Source organism: Lithobates pipiens, unplaced genomic scaffold (assembly GCF_037356315.1).
Source record: "Lithobates pipiens isolate NorthernLeopardFrog02 unplaced genomic scaffold, aLitPip1_a1.2 Scaffold_61, whole genome shotgun sequence".
Lineage (NCBI taxonomy): Eukaryota > Metazoa > Chordata > Amphibia > Anura > Ranidae > Lithobates > Lithobates pipiens.
The window spans coordinates 3,006,444-3,021,084 of NW_027507883.1; the positions used below are offsets into that span (position 1 = coordinate 3,006,444).

The window sequence follows — 14,641 nt, forward strand, 5'->3', positions numbered from 1 at the left end:
TGAGCTTACTATGTCTCGCGGAGGTATTCTTCCGAAAAGCGAAACTGGGTCCAGTAGAACCATCTGTTCCCATGCTCCTCCGTTTTATCCCTCATTGTGGCAGTCAGGTCTGCCATTCGTTCAATATCATTTACCCTTGCGAACCACTAGGTCACCATTGGAGCAGATTGCTCTTTCCACTGACTTGGGATGCAGGCCCTAGCTGCATTGAGGAGATGTTTAAGTAAGGACTTATGATAACGCTTTCTCGACATAGGAGTTAGATTGAGAAGAACTGCTGCGGGATCATTGGCTAAGGAAATGTCTGTGAACTTGTGGATGAGGCTCAGGACAGGCTGCCCGAATGTTTGTAATTTAGGGCATTCCCTGAAAATGTGGAGAATGGTGCCAATCTGTTGCCCACAGCGACAGCAGCGGTCAGATTGACCGGGGAATATTTTGGCCAACACCACCGGTGTACGATACCAGCGTGTGATCAGCTTATATGAGATCTCCTGATATTTACTGCAGAGTGACGACTTATGGGCGAAAAAGAGTATTCTGTCCTTCTGTGGTTTGGAGAATGTAGTTTGTTAGTCCCTTTTCCATTTAGCTAGGAAAGGTGGATCCGTGGAGGATTGTGCGTCTGTCAGGATTTGGTAGGACCTAGAGAGGGAACCACGAATTGGGCCATCATCCAGGCAAAGTTCCTCGAAGGGGTGGAATTGGCTAGAGAAGAACGAATGGTTAGGTAGTGATCTGAGGAAATGGATTAGCTGTCTAGCTCTCCAGCTATCCAATGCAACAGGTACTTGCTCTAGCAGTATGGTCCCCATGGGAATCAAGCCCGTGGGTCCAAGAAATAGGGCTGCTCTCAGAAGCCCTTTCGGGGCTTGCCTGGTAAAGGCCTGGTCAGACAGGCCCGGAGGGAATCTAGGATGTCCAATAATTGGGGTCATAGGAGAAGGGAAGTTAGTCAGGTGGGAAAGATGAAAAAAACTATCCATCTCGGCGAGCGAGGGGCCAATTAACGGGTGAGTAGTCACACAGGGCTCCAATGGCCTCCCCGCCCAAGGCAGACCAGCCAGTGGAACCCGCGCCTTCTCCTGCTCTAGCTTGACCCATAGCTTCAGTTCCCCATGCCGGTGTCTTATTACATATGGTCCCCCATCGGATAGTGTCCGCTGTGTACTGCGCATGCGCAGTACACAGCAACACAGATTCCGAAAATTGACGAGCATGAACGGCGCCTGCGCACTGAGTCCAGGTTCTATCCCCACTATCCAAGTGGACATAGAGTAAGAATATAAAAGAGCCGAGCGCAGCGAGGCCGAGCCCGAAGGGTGGCGAGCGAAGCTCGCCTGCGAGGGGCCCTCTAATATTCACAACCCTATGTCCGCTTGGATGGTGGGGCTACCACCTCCACTCACCGCGCAGGCGCCGTTCAGCTTCGGAGATTTTCCGAAGCTTCGTCTGCTCCGTACTGCGCATGCGCAGTACGGTGCGGACACTATATCATGGCCGGACAGTATATGGCAGAACACCGGCACCAGTCAACCACCGGTGTCATGTGCGTTGCTGTGTAATATAGAGCAGGGTCCGGGCAGCCAATACCTCCCCGCAATATCGGTCGCAATAGCATTGCCCTACCAATACGCATATGTTTCCCGCGCCAGAGGAACTTGATAAAGATTGAGCGAACCGCATGAAAGAAAGTCTGGGGTATTTTGATAGGTAAGGCTTGTAGTAGATAGAGAAGTCGTGGCATCGCGTTCATCTTCAACACATTACAGCGTCCGAACCATGACAGAGCTAGTGGGTCCCATCTTTTAAGGTCCGCTGTAAGCCCATAGGCTTCTTTTTATGTTGTTGGCTTTGACCTGTTTTTTTTGCTTGTTTCTCAAGGCGACCATCTTGGCGTTTGTCAAGAGGGTTGGGCGTGTCTTGAAGAGAACGCTTACGGCCACATCAACCTGAAAGCACCCAATGTCGTCTGATTTCAGAGGCTAAGCAGCGTCAGGCCTGGTTAGTACCTGGATGGGAGACTCCCTGGGAAGACCAGGTGCCATAGAAGGATCTGGTCTGGTTAGTGTCTTTTTTTTTTTTTTATTCTTTATTTACGGATTGCAGGTAATACAGAGACAAACTGTAAAAGACATAGATCCCTCAGTTTTCCAGGTTAACAAAAATACATAGTTAATACTTCGTGGGGGACCGGGGGAAACCTAACAACTTATGTCAGCAGCAGCCCCAGCCGTGGCTAGGCCACCACATTATCCCACTCTAATGATCTGGCACCCTAGTGTCTACTTATAAACCAGGGCAGTCCGCGGGGCGATCCCCCTCAAGGCCCAGACTGAGGGGCCTCTAACATCGGTCACCTTCATTCTATTGGTCAAAGAGCTCAGCCGGGACCACCCCGAGGGCCGCCAACCCCTGGCTGGGAAATCGAGGGAACAAAACGAAAAGATCCTTGCAATCACCATGTATTTTAATTATACTTGGGAGTTAGGGGGTAGGGAAAGAGGGGGGAGCAAATGGGCAGGAGAAGGGGATGGGGTAGAAAGAATGAAAGTTATAGGGGGCTAACAGTGCTACGAGGCAGACGGGGGAGAGAGTGAACCAGGGTGGTATACGAGAAGGGAGAGAAAGAAAGAGGACTCCGATGGGTTCCCACGGCCGGACCCTTCCCTCTATACACGTGCCAGAGCCTACAGATAGGATCTGTATGCGTCGGAAAACCTGAACAGGCTCCAAGACAACCAACAAGCAGTGTGCTCTTCCTCCCTGTTGCCTAACGCTGATGTGAGCTGTTCCATACGGTAGATGTCGCAAACTCTTGCAAACCAGTGAGACACCAGTGGAGCGGCCTGCTGTTTCCACATGCTAGGTATACATGCCCTGGCCCCACTCAGAAGATGTTTTAAGAGAGATTTATGGTACTTCTTGCTCGAGAGTGGGGTCAGATTGAGGAAGATCGCAGCTGGGTTGTTCTGGAGATCAATAGCCGTGAGGTCATAAATGATATTGAGAACCTGTCTCCAGAAATGGGCCAGTTGAGGGCATTCCCAGAAGATATGTAGTAACGTGCCGGCTTGTTCACCGCATCTCCAGCACAAAGGGCTGTGACCGGGAAACATAGCCGCCAGGACAGTGGGGGTCCTGTACCATCGGGTCAAAATTTTATAAGCTATTTCCTGGTATTTACTACATAGGGATGACTTGTGCGCAAAAAGAAGCGCGCGGTTCTTCTGGTCTGGCGAGAGCCGGACATGCAGGTCTCGCTCCCATTTTTCCACGAACACCAGGTTACCCTGGGAGAGTTGGTCCAGTAGGATGCGATATGACAGGGAAAGAGACCTTCGGGTCGGTCCCTCTCCTGAGAATACCTCCTCAAACGATGTTAGGGGTCTGCGGAATTCGCCACTGTTTGGCAAAGATTTCAAGAAGTGGGAGAGTTGGGAAAGCTTCCACTGTCCCAGGGCCGTGGTTGCTAACGCCTCGTCCATAGTGGAGACCGCTGTCCACGTCCTAGGGCCAAGAAAAGAAGAGGCCCGCACAAGGTCCCAGTCAGGGTCGAGGCGGAAAGACTTTTCCGTCATGCCGGGTTCAAAGCGTGGGTGTCCAATAATAGGAGTCATGGGCGAAGGGAAACTGGGCACGCCCGTCAGGGTAAAATATCTGTCTAGCTCTTGTAACGTTGGCTCAATGTGTGGGTGTGCCCGCGTCGCTCCCGACCAGCCCGGTCCACTCCAGGGCAAACCCTCAAGTGGAAATGGTACGGATTCATGCTCCAGACGAACCCACAGCTTATCCTTCAGGTGTCTGCACCAGTCAACTACTCTGTTCATGTGCACCGCCGTATAGTACCATTCCGGATCTGGGAGGCCAATCCCTCCCTTGTCTTTTGGTCTGAGCAGTAATGTTCGGCTGAGTCTTGGAGGCCTGCCCTGCCATACGTATCGAATAAAGATGGAGCGCATGGCTTTAAAAAATGATTGGGGGATTTTTATCGGTAAGGCTTGTAATAGGTACAAGAGTCTGGGCATTACATTCATTTTGAGCACATTGCATCTCCCAAATCAAGAGGTCGCCAACTTTGACCACCTCTCTAGATCTACGGCAATTTTTTTTAGAAGCGGCTGGAAATTCAATTGGAAAATCAGATGTGGGTCCGGGGGAACCTTGGTACCCAGATATTGTATAGCCCCAGTTGCCCAACGAAAGGGAAAATTAGTGCTTAGACTCGTCTGGGCATTGGTAGACAGGGAGACGTTGAGTGCTTCCGATTTCTGTAAGTTAATTTTAAAATTTGACAGGGTGCCATATCGTCTTATTTCCGCTAAGAGATTCGGCAATGTAATGTGAGGCTCTGAGACATAGAACAAGAGGTCATCTGCAAAGGCTGCGACCTTATGGTGGTGTGAGGGGGTGTCCAGTCCCTTGATGTCTATGTTCTGCCTGATGTGGTGCAGCAAGGGTTCAAGCGATAGGACAAACAAAAGGGGGGACAACGGGCATCCCTGCCTCGTTCCATTGCCAATAGTGAAACGCGACTAGGCAAACCCATTGACCCTAACCATCGCCGTCGGTGACGAGTAAAGAGCTGTAGCCCATGAAAGCATGGGGGGGGGGGGTACACCCAGGCTTCGCAGGGTGGCTAGCAAAAAAGGCCAGCTCACCCTGTCAAACGCTTTTTCTGTGTCCACAGAGAGCAACATAATCGGTAGTTTAAGGCGTCTGGCGCGTTCTATAACATTGATTGTCCTGGTAGTGTTGTCTCGGGCTTCCCTGTTACGAATAAACCCCACCTGATCCAGAGGTATCAGGCGTTGGAGAATGGGCACCAACTGCTCCGCCAGTATCTTAGTGAAGAGCTTAAGGTCGCTGTTTAATAAGGAGATGGGCCTGTAGTTCGCACAGAGAAGTGGATCCTTCTCCGGCTTGGGTATGACCGAGATGCTTGCCTGCAACAGCTCCGGTGGAAAGGTCTGGCCCTCCAATAGGGCGTTAAAAGCTGACACAAACGGCGTGGACAACAGGGAGAGGAAGGCCTTATAATAAGGGACCGTAAACCCATCTGGGCCTGGTGCCTTGCCCTTGGGTGAGTCTCTTAACGCTGTCGACAATTCCTCCGGGGAGATAGGTTGCGAGAGAAGCTCTATCTCTTCCTGTGTAAGCGACGGGAGGTTTGCCGAAGCTAGGTACTCATCAATGGCTGCTGTGCCGGCCTGGAGGGCATCTCCTGAGTCCCGGGGGTGCAAGTTATAAAGGGCTTCATAGAAAGATCGGAAACACTCCGCTATCTCCCGTGAATCATGAAGCTTGGCACCCGAAGGGGAGGTTATGGTTGGAATGAAGGACGCGTTGCGTTGGGCACTCAGGGAGTTCGCTAGGGACCTACTACACTTGTCTCCATATTCATAATACGTCCTGCGGACCCACATGAGTCTGGTTCTAGCCTGAAAGAGAGAGAAATCTCTGATTTGTTCTCTAAGATCTCTCACCTCCAGCGCAGCAGTCGGCTGGGATTTGTGTCGTTGTTCACACGCATGCAACTTGGCAATACGTTTGGAGAGAGCCTCAGTTTTGGCCACTTTGAGTCTATGACCATGTTTAATAAGAATGCCCCTAATGTAGCATTTATGAGCCGCCCATAACATGAGGGGGTTGGAAACAGAATCACGGTTATGATCAAAGTAACTTTCTAATTCCCTAAGCAGGTCTGCGTGGGTCTCAGGGTCCTTCAGGAGAGACTCGTTCAGTCTCCACCAGGACTGACCACGCGACTCCTGTTGTAGCTTCAGCATCAAAGAAATCGGGGCATGGTCAGACAGGGCTATGTGGCCTATCTGAGTGTCTGTGACCGCCGGGATAGCATTGTGGGTCGACTAAAAACATATCTATACGTGAGTAAGAACCATGAGCGGTGGAAAAGAACGTATAGTCCCTATCCTGTGGGTGAAGCGTACGCCACACATCGATCAGTCGGTGGGAGTGTAGCAGGTCTCTTATGTGTGAACGCGTTCTCGCAGAAATCGCAGAGGTGCCCGATGATGAGTCTCTGTGGGGGTCCAAGGTGAGGTTAAAGTCCCCCCCAACGATCAAAGTACCCTCCGAGAATGCAGCCAGGGCATCCAAGCATGCTTCTAAGGCCGGCAGCTGGTCCACATTCGGCATGTATAGGTTGGCAAGAGTAAAAGTTTGCGAGTGGAGAGTTCCCTTAATGAAGAGATATCTCCCTTCACTATCGGCTTGGACAGCTAACAGGCGCCACGGCAAGTTTTTAGCAAGAAGAACACACACTCCTCTCGATTTGGAAGTAGGGGACGTGCTGTGGTGGGCCAGGGGGAAGTGCTTACTATAAAGCCGTGGTATTTGGTCTGTCCTGAAATGGGTCTCCTGGAGGAAAACTATTTGGGGCTTCATCCGCCACAATTCTGTTAGGCAGCTGGACCTTTTTTCAGGTACATTCAGCCCTTTCACATTCCAGGAAACCAGCTTCAGGGCCATGACGGCAGTGGTACCCGGCCGGCGGTCCCCACCAGAGTCAGTAGTAGATATAGAGTTCAAGCACAGAGGAAGAGGAGGAGAAAAAGGAAAAGCAGTAACGAAGCGGAGAAGGTCCGGAGTTAGTAGGGAGGAGGAGGGTAGGAGGGGTGGGGATAGATCGGGGAATTGCTAAAGCTCCTATCGGAGAGAACCTGCCGGTTAGGGCAGAGGGGCCTAGTGGGGGGAGAGGTAAGGCACTGCAGAGGGAGGAACTCGTCGGTGCAGTACCCCTCCAGCATCCCATGGTCCATGCAGTCGCAATCGGGCGTGCACGGAGCTTCTTTGGCATCTTAACTACGACATCAAACGCATTATAGAACATCACTGCAGCAGGTATCGGGCAGTTAACAACAGTAGAACAGTGCATAATTAGACCAACATATTAAACTTTTCAACACAGAGTATAGATAAATTTATACCACCCAGGCACCCGCCCCTCCCCCCCCAAAAAAAAATGGAAAAAAGGGGGGGGGGGGGAGGAGAGGGGGAGGGAGCGGGAACGCCGCCCAGGGGCACCCGGGGGGCACCACCAGGCAGTCCAAAAACACAAAGAGCGCCGAGACTAGGGCACCTGTAGATAAACAGTAACGAGAATGGTGAACAGTACCGCCAATGACTCAGGGCTTCGTCCAGGAAGCGCAGTGTCCAACTCTGTTCTTCCAATGTCCTTCCTCTCCCCTAGCGGGGGCACTGGGAACAATGGCCCGTGGCATGGTAAACAACACAAAGCTGGATACTCCAGCCGTCTATGTTGGTAGAGAAAAAGAAAACAAAAAAAAAAGGGTATAACACAGGAATAACGGAAAATTACTGTACTCTCTCAGGGTTCACGATCTTGGGGGGCCTGCGATCTCTGACGTTGGGATCGACGGTGGCGTCTCACTCTCTGTGGCCTGGTTGAGGGGTTGTTCGTCTGGGCCACTGCTCCCTGGGGGACAACAGGAGCCAACCAGTCGGGGACCTGAACCGAGGGCAGGCCCAAAGCCTCCAGAAAGGACGGGACCTCCGAAGGGTGTCGTAGCGCAAGGGGCCTCCCATTTTTGCGCACTATAAGGTGAAACGGATGGCCCCACTTGTATGGAATCCTCCGTTCAGTTAGGTGTTCCAGAAGGGGTCGCAGACAGCGTCTCATCTGGAAGGTCTTGCGGGATACATCTGGCAGAAGGGTGACTTGGGCCCCGTCAAAATCAATGCTGCCTTTGCGCCACGACGCTTGCAGGACATCCTCCCTAACTGAGTAATTGTGGAGACAGCATAAAACGTCACGTGGCCGGTTCTCTGTGGGGCTCCTGGGGCCCAGGGTCCTGTGGACTCTATCAATGGCTATTACTGTGTCAGCAGCGCAGTCCAGACAGGCGTTAAATATAGCTGTAACTGTGGCTTTGAGGTCTGCCTGGCCAGTGGCTTCGGGCAAGTCTCTGATCCTGATGTTGCATCTGCGGTTGCGATTCTCAAGGTCATCCACTAGGAGTTGCAACTGTGCCACTCTGTCAGCAAGGGTATCATGTGCGGCTTGCAGGCCAGAAACATCAGTGGTCAGGGAGATCACATCCGATGCCAGGGTGGTCACCCGCTCGTTCGTAGCCGACACGTCACGTTTGACCCCTGCGATTTCATGTTGCAAGGTCGTTTCAATCCTGGCTGCCATACATCTAAAGTCTGCTTTAGTGGGAAGGTTTTGGAGTAAAGCTAGGATGGCCTTGTCCCCCAATAATGCTGGTGCTGGTGGCAGCGGTGGGTCCCCCTGTGTGTCTGAGGCGAGAGCAGCCTGGCCATTCGGTCCTGGGATGAGGCTTCCACTGCGGGAGGGTCTCTGGGACAGTTGGGAGTTGTGAGGGAACCAGGGTGGCAGGCCGCTATGGTCCGGGCTGTCAAGCGAGGCCATGGACAGTGAGCGGGGGAGACACGGGGACAAGTCACTAGGCGGGGAGAACGGGGGCATGTCGTGTCCCTGCATAGCAGTCTGCTCACCTTCCCTCTGTGCCGCGTGTCCTGGAGCGCCGGAGGCCGCGGGCGCCATCTTGGCTGGATCCGGCGTGGAGGCCGGAGGCTGCAGCGGGACCAAGTACCTGTCCATGGCAGCAGCGGCGGACCCCGCTCGGCTGGCTGTGTTCCGCCGAAGCGCGGAGATGTCGGCGATGCCGAAATATGCGACCAAACTGTGGTAAAGGGGTGCGGAGGGGTCACGGACCGGGAGCTCCGGAAAAGAGCGTCCTCACTCCTTCATGCCTAGGCCACGCCCCCCCTGGTTAGTGTCTTGATTGGGAGATCGCCTGGGAATACTGGATGCCGTAGGCTTCTTTTTATGTTGTTGGCTTTGACCTGTTTTTTTTAGCTTGTTTCCCAAGGTGACCATCTTGGCCTTTGTCAAGAGGCTTCAGAGTGCCCAAAGAGAGTGCCTACGGCCAAATCCCCTATATAGTATCTTATATATAATAACTAAAAATATTATTTATTATTATAGATATAGATATATAGTATAGTGATTTGGCCGTAGGCACTCTCTTTGGGCACTCTGAAGCCTCTTGACAAAGGCCAAGATGGTCACCTTGGGAAACAAGCTAAAAAAAACAGGTCAAAGCCAACAACATAAAAAGAAGCCTACGGCATCCAGTATTCCCAGGCGATCTCCCAATCAAGACACTAACCAGACCAGATCCTTCTATGGCACCTGGTCTTCCCAAGGAGTCTCCCATCCAGGTACTAACCAGGCCTGACGCTGCTTAGCCTCTGAAATCAGACGAGATTGGGTTCTTTCAGGTTGATGTGGCCGTAAGCGTTCTCTTCAAGACACGCCCAACCCTCTTGACAAACGCCAAGATGCTCACCTTGAGAAACAAGCAAAAAAAAACAGGTCAAAGCCAACAACATAAAAAGAAGCCTATGGGCTTACAGCGGACCTTAAAAGATGGGACCCACTAGCTCTGTCATGGTTCGGACGCTGTAATGTGTTGAAGATGAACGCGATGCCACGACTTCTGTATCTACTACAAGCCTTACCTATCAAAATACCCCAGACTTTCTTTCATGTGGTTCACTCAATCTTTATCAAGTTCCTCTGGCGCGGAAAACATATGCGTATTGGTAGGGCAATGCTATTGCGACCGAAATTGCGGGGAGGTATTGGCTTCCCGGACCCTGCTCTATATTACACAGCAACGCACATGACACCGGTGGTTGACTGGTGCCGGTGTTCTGCCATATACTGTCCGGCCATGATATAGTGTCCGCACCGTACTGCGCATGCGCAGTACGGAGCAGACGAAGCTTCGGAAAATCTCCGAAGCTGAACGGCGCCTGCGCGGTGAGTGGAGGTGGTAGCCCCACCATCCAAGCGGACATAGGGTTGTGAATATTAGAGGGCCCCTCGCAGGCGAGCTTCGCTCGCCACGCTTCGCTCGCCACGCTTCGCTCGCCACGCTTCGGGCTCGGCCTCGCTGCGCTCGGCTCTTTTATATTCTTACTCTGTGTCCACTTGGATAGTGGGGATAGAACCTGGACTCGACATCTACCGTATGGAACAGCTCACATCAGCGTTAGGCGACAGGGAGGAAGAGCACACTGCTCGTTGGTTGTCTTGGAGCCTGTTCAGGTTTTCCAACGCATACAGATCCTATCTGTAGGCTCTGGCACGTGTATAGAGGGAAGGGTCCGGCCGTGGGAACCCATCGGAGTCCTCTTTCTTTCTCTCCCTTCTCGTATACCACCCTGGTTCACTCTCTCCCCCGTCTGCCTCGTAGCACTGTTAGCCCCCTATAACTTTCATTCTTTCTACCCCCATCCCCTTCTCCTGCCCATTTGCTCCCCCCTCTTTCCCTACCCCCTAACTCCCAAGTATAATTAAAATACATGGTGATTGCAAGGATCTTTTCGTTTTGTTCCCTCGATTTCCCAGCCAGGGGTTGGCGGCCCTCGGGGTGGTCCCGGCTGAGCTCTTTGACCAATAGAATGAAGGTGACCGATGTTAGAGGCCCCTCAGTCTGGGCCTTGAGGGGGATCGCCCCGGGGACTGCCCTGGTTTATAAGTAGACACTGGGGTGCCAGATCATTAGAGTGGGATAATGTGGTGGCCTAGCCACGGCTGGGGCTGCTGCTGACATAAGTTGTTAGGTTTCCCCCGGTCCCCCACGAAGTATTAACTATGTATTTTTGTTAACCTGGAAAACTGAGGGATCTATGTCTTTTACAGTTTGTCTCTGTATTACCTGCAATCCATAAATAAAGAATAAAAAAAAAAAAAGACACTAACCAGACCAGATCCTTCTATGGCACCTGGTCTTCCCAGGGAGTCTCCCATCCAGGTACTAACCAGGCCTGACGCTGCTTAGCCTCTGAAATCAGACGACATCGGGTGCTTTCAGGTTGATGTGGCCGTAAGCGTTCTCTTCAAGACACGCCCAACCCTCTTGACAAACGCCAAGATGGTCGCCTTGAGAAACAAGCAAAAAAAACAGGTCAAAGCCAACAACATAAAAAGAAGCCTATGGGCTTACAGCGGACCTTAAAAGATGGGACCCACTAGCTCTGTCATGGTTCGGACGCTGTAATGTGTTGAAGATGAACGCGATGCCACGACTTCTGTATCTACTACAAGCCTTACCTATCAAAATACCCCAGACTTTCTTTCATGCGGTTCGCTCAATCTTTATCAAGTTCCTCTGGTGCGGAAAACATATGCGTATTGGTAGGGCAATGCTATTGCGACCGAAATTGCGGGGAGGTATTGGCTTCCCGGACCCTGCTCTATATTACACAGCGACGCACATGACACCGGTGGTTGACTGGTGCCGGTGTTCTGCCATATACTGTCCGGCCATGATATAGTGTCCGTGCCGTACTGCGCATGCGCAGTACGGAGCAGACGAAGCTTCGGAAAATCTCCGAAGCTGAACGGCGCCTGCGCGGTGAGTGGAGGTGGTAGCCCCACCATCCAAGCGGACATAGGGTTGTGAATATTAGAGGGTCCCTCGCAGGCGAGCTTTGCTCGCCACGCTTCGGGCTCGGCCTCGCTGCGCTCGGCTCTTTTATATTCTTACTCTATGTCCACTTGGATAGTGGGGATAGAACCTGGACTCAGTGCGCAGGCGCCGTTCATGCTCGGCAATTTTCGGAATCTGTGTTGCTGTGTACTGCGCATGCGCAGTACACAGCGGACACTATCTGATGGGGGACCATATGTGATAAGACACCGGCATGGGGAACTGAAGCTATGGGTCAAGCTAGAGCAGGAGATGGCGCGGGTTCCACTGGCTGGTCTGCCTTGGGCGGGGAGGCCATTGGAGCCCTGTGTGACTACTCACCCATTAATTGGCCCCTCGCTCGCCGAGATGGATAGTTTTTTTCACCTTTCCCACCTGACTAACTTCCCTTCTCCTATGACCCCAATTATTGGACATCCTAGATTCCCTCTGGGCCTGTCTGACCAGGCCTTTACCAGGCAAGCCCCGAAAGGGCTTCTGAGAGCAGCCCTATTTCTTGGACCCACGGGCTTGATTCCCACGGGGACCATACTGCTAGAGCAAGTACCTGTTGCATTGGATAGCTGGAGAGCTAGACAGCTAATCCATTTCCTCGGACCACTACCTATCCATTCGTTCTTCTCTAGACAATTCCACCCCTTCGAGGAACTTTGCCTGGATGATGGCCCAATTCGTGGTTCCCTCTCTAGGTCCTACCAAATCCTGACAGACGCACAATCCTCCACGGATCCACCCTTCCTAGCTAAATGGAAAAGGGACTTACAAACTACATTCTCCAAACCACAGAAGGACAGAATACTCTTTTTCGCCCATAAGTCGTCACTCTGCAGTAAATATCAGGAGATCTCATATAAGCTGATCACACGCTGGTATCGTACACCGGTGGTGTTGGCCAAAATATTCCCCGGTCAATCTGACCGCTGCTGTCACTGTGGGCAACAGACTGGCACCATTCTCCACATTTTCTGGGAATGCCCTAAATTATAAACATTCTGGCAGCCTGTCCTGAGACTCATCCACAAGTTCGCAGACATTTCCTTAGCCAATGATCCCGCAGCAGTTCTTCTCAATCTAACTCCTATGTCGAGAAAGCGTTATCATAAGTCCTTACTTAAACATCTCCTCAATGCAGCTAGGGCCTGCATCCCAAGTCAGTGGAAAGAGCAATCTGCTCCAATGGTGACCCAGTGGTTCGCAAGGGTAAATGATATTGAACGAATGGAAGACCTGACTGCCACAATGAGGGATAAAACGGAGGAGCATGGGAACAGATGGTTCTACTGGACCCAGTTTCGCTTTTCGGAAGAATACCTCCGCGAGACATAGTAAGCTCATGGTGATCGTTGGAGATCGCTGTTCCAAACGTTGGACAGCTGATGAGCTGGTGAGCCGAGGGCGTCTCTTGCTCCCTGGGAGGCGACCCCACCCTATCCACTCTACCCACGACACCCCCTTACCCCTTCTTTTCCTTTTCTGCCATTTCCTTCCCCAATCTTCTCTTTCCCCTTCTCCCTCCTTTCAGTTCTACTATTTCCCTTCTTAACTCAAAAAAGGGAAAAGAAAATGGTATGTTCCGACCCCATTTGACTACTACACAATACTCTTCCCCTATCTATGGATATCTAAACTCTTCGAGGGTAGCAGGGCTAGTATCAATAATATTTTAAGTGGTAGAGGATCCCAACGAGATGGAGCTTTAATCTCATCTTGATATGACCGCAAAGCTGTACACGTGCTATTCTCCTCAGACTTCTTACCATTGGCTCTGATATCCATGCAATATGATCATTTGATTGTAAATATTTGTATCACACATTCTGTGAAGTTGCCTTTACATTGTATGTCGCATACTACTAAATAAAAAAAAAAAAAACAGAAGCCTATGGCACCTGGTATTCCCAGGCGGTCTCCCATCCAGGTACTAACCAGGCCCGACACTGTTTAGCATCCGAGATCAGACGAGATTGGGTGCTTTCAGGGTGATGGGGCCATAGGTGATCTCTTCGGGCACTCTCAACCCTCTTGACAAATGCCAAGATGGTCACCTTGGGAAACAAGTGAAAAAAAAAAAACAGGTCAATGTCAACAACATAAAAAGAAGAATACGGCACCTGGTATTCCAACGCCATCTCCCATCCAGGTACTAACTAGGCCCAACCCTTCTTAGCCTCAGAGAAGAGAAGAGATAGGGCTCTTTCAGGGTGATGCTGCTGTAAGCGATCTCTTTGGGCACTCTCAACCCTCTTGACAAATGCCAAGATGGTCACCTTGGGAAACAAGAAAAAAAAAAAAACGAATCAACGCCAACAACATAAAAAGAAGCCTACAATAACTGGTAATCCCAGGTGGTCTCCCATCCAGGTACTAACCAGGCCAGACTCTTCTTAGCCTCCAAGATCAGACGAGATTGGGTGCTTTCAGAGTGATGTGGCCATAGGCAATCTCTTCAGGCACTTTCAACCCTCTTGACAAACGCCAAGATGGTCACCTTGGGAAACAAGCAAAAAAATATAAATAAGTCGGAAGCTAGAGACAATACGGCCCGAGTCCTCAATTTAATCCATGCGGCGCATTAACAGGGAAGGCCCTTGCTTATGTTGTCAACGGACGCGGAGAAGGACTTTGACAGGGTGGCCTGGCACTTTATGCAGGCCACCCTGGAACATATAGGTCTTGGCCCCAACATGATGAGCTGGGTAATGTCGCTTTACTCCACGCCGTCGGCAGCGGTACGGGTGACCGAGGGGTGCTCGGACTCTTTCCCCATCACTAATGGGACGAGGCAGGGGTGCTCTCTGTCTCCCCTAATTTTAATTCTGACACTGGAACCACTTATGTGTCACGTTCGGAATGACCCAAATATTACTGGCATATCCAAACCCTCGGCACACCACAAAATTGCGGCGTACGCTGACGATCTAATTTTTTCCGTCTCCAATCCACACATTTTGCTTCCCAAAATACTTGCGTCTCTACAGCGACACGGCAGCCTATCAAACTATAAAAACAATTGCGCCAAGTCGGCTGTATTGAATATATCGGTCCCGGATGGTGAGGCCAAGAGGCTCCGGTCCGCTTTTCCATTCTACTGGGCTGAAAAATCTATACGTTAACTGGGCGTTGACATCGCA

At 51.4% G+C, this 14,641-nt stretch overlaps 2 pseudogenes; both read right to left on the bottom strand.

Moving 5' to 3' along the window:
* Positions 1-13,387: 13,387 nt before the first annotated feature.
* On the bottom strand, positions 13,388-13,506 carry LOC143958666 (5S ribosomal RNA; annotated as a pseudogene).
* A 324-nt stretch (positions 13,507-13,830) lies between these two features.
* On the bottom strand, positions 13,831-13,949 carry LOC143958611 (5S ribosomal RNA; annotated as a pseudogene).
* Between the last annotated feature and the right edge of the window lie 692 nt (positions 13,950-14,641).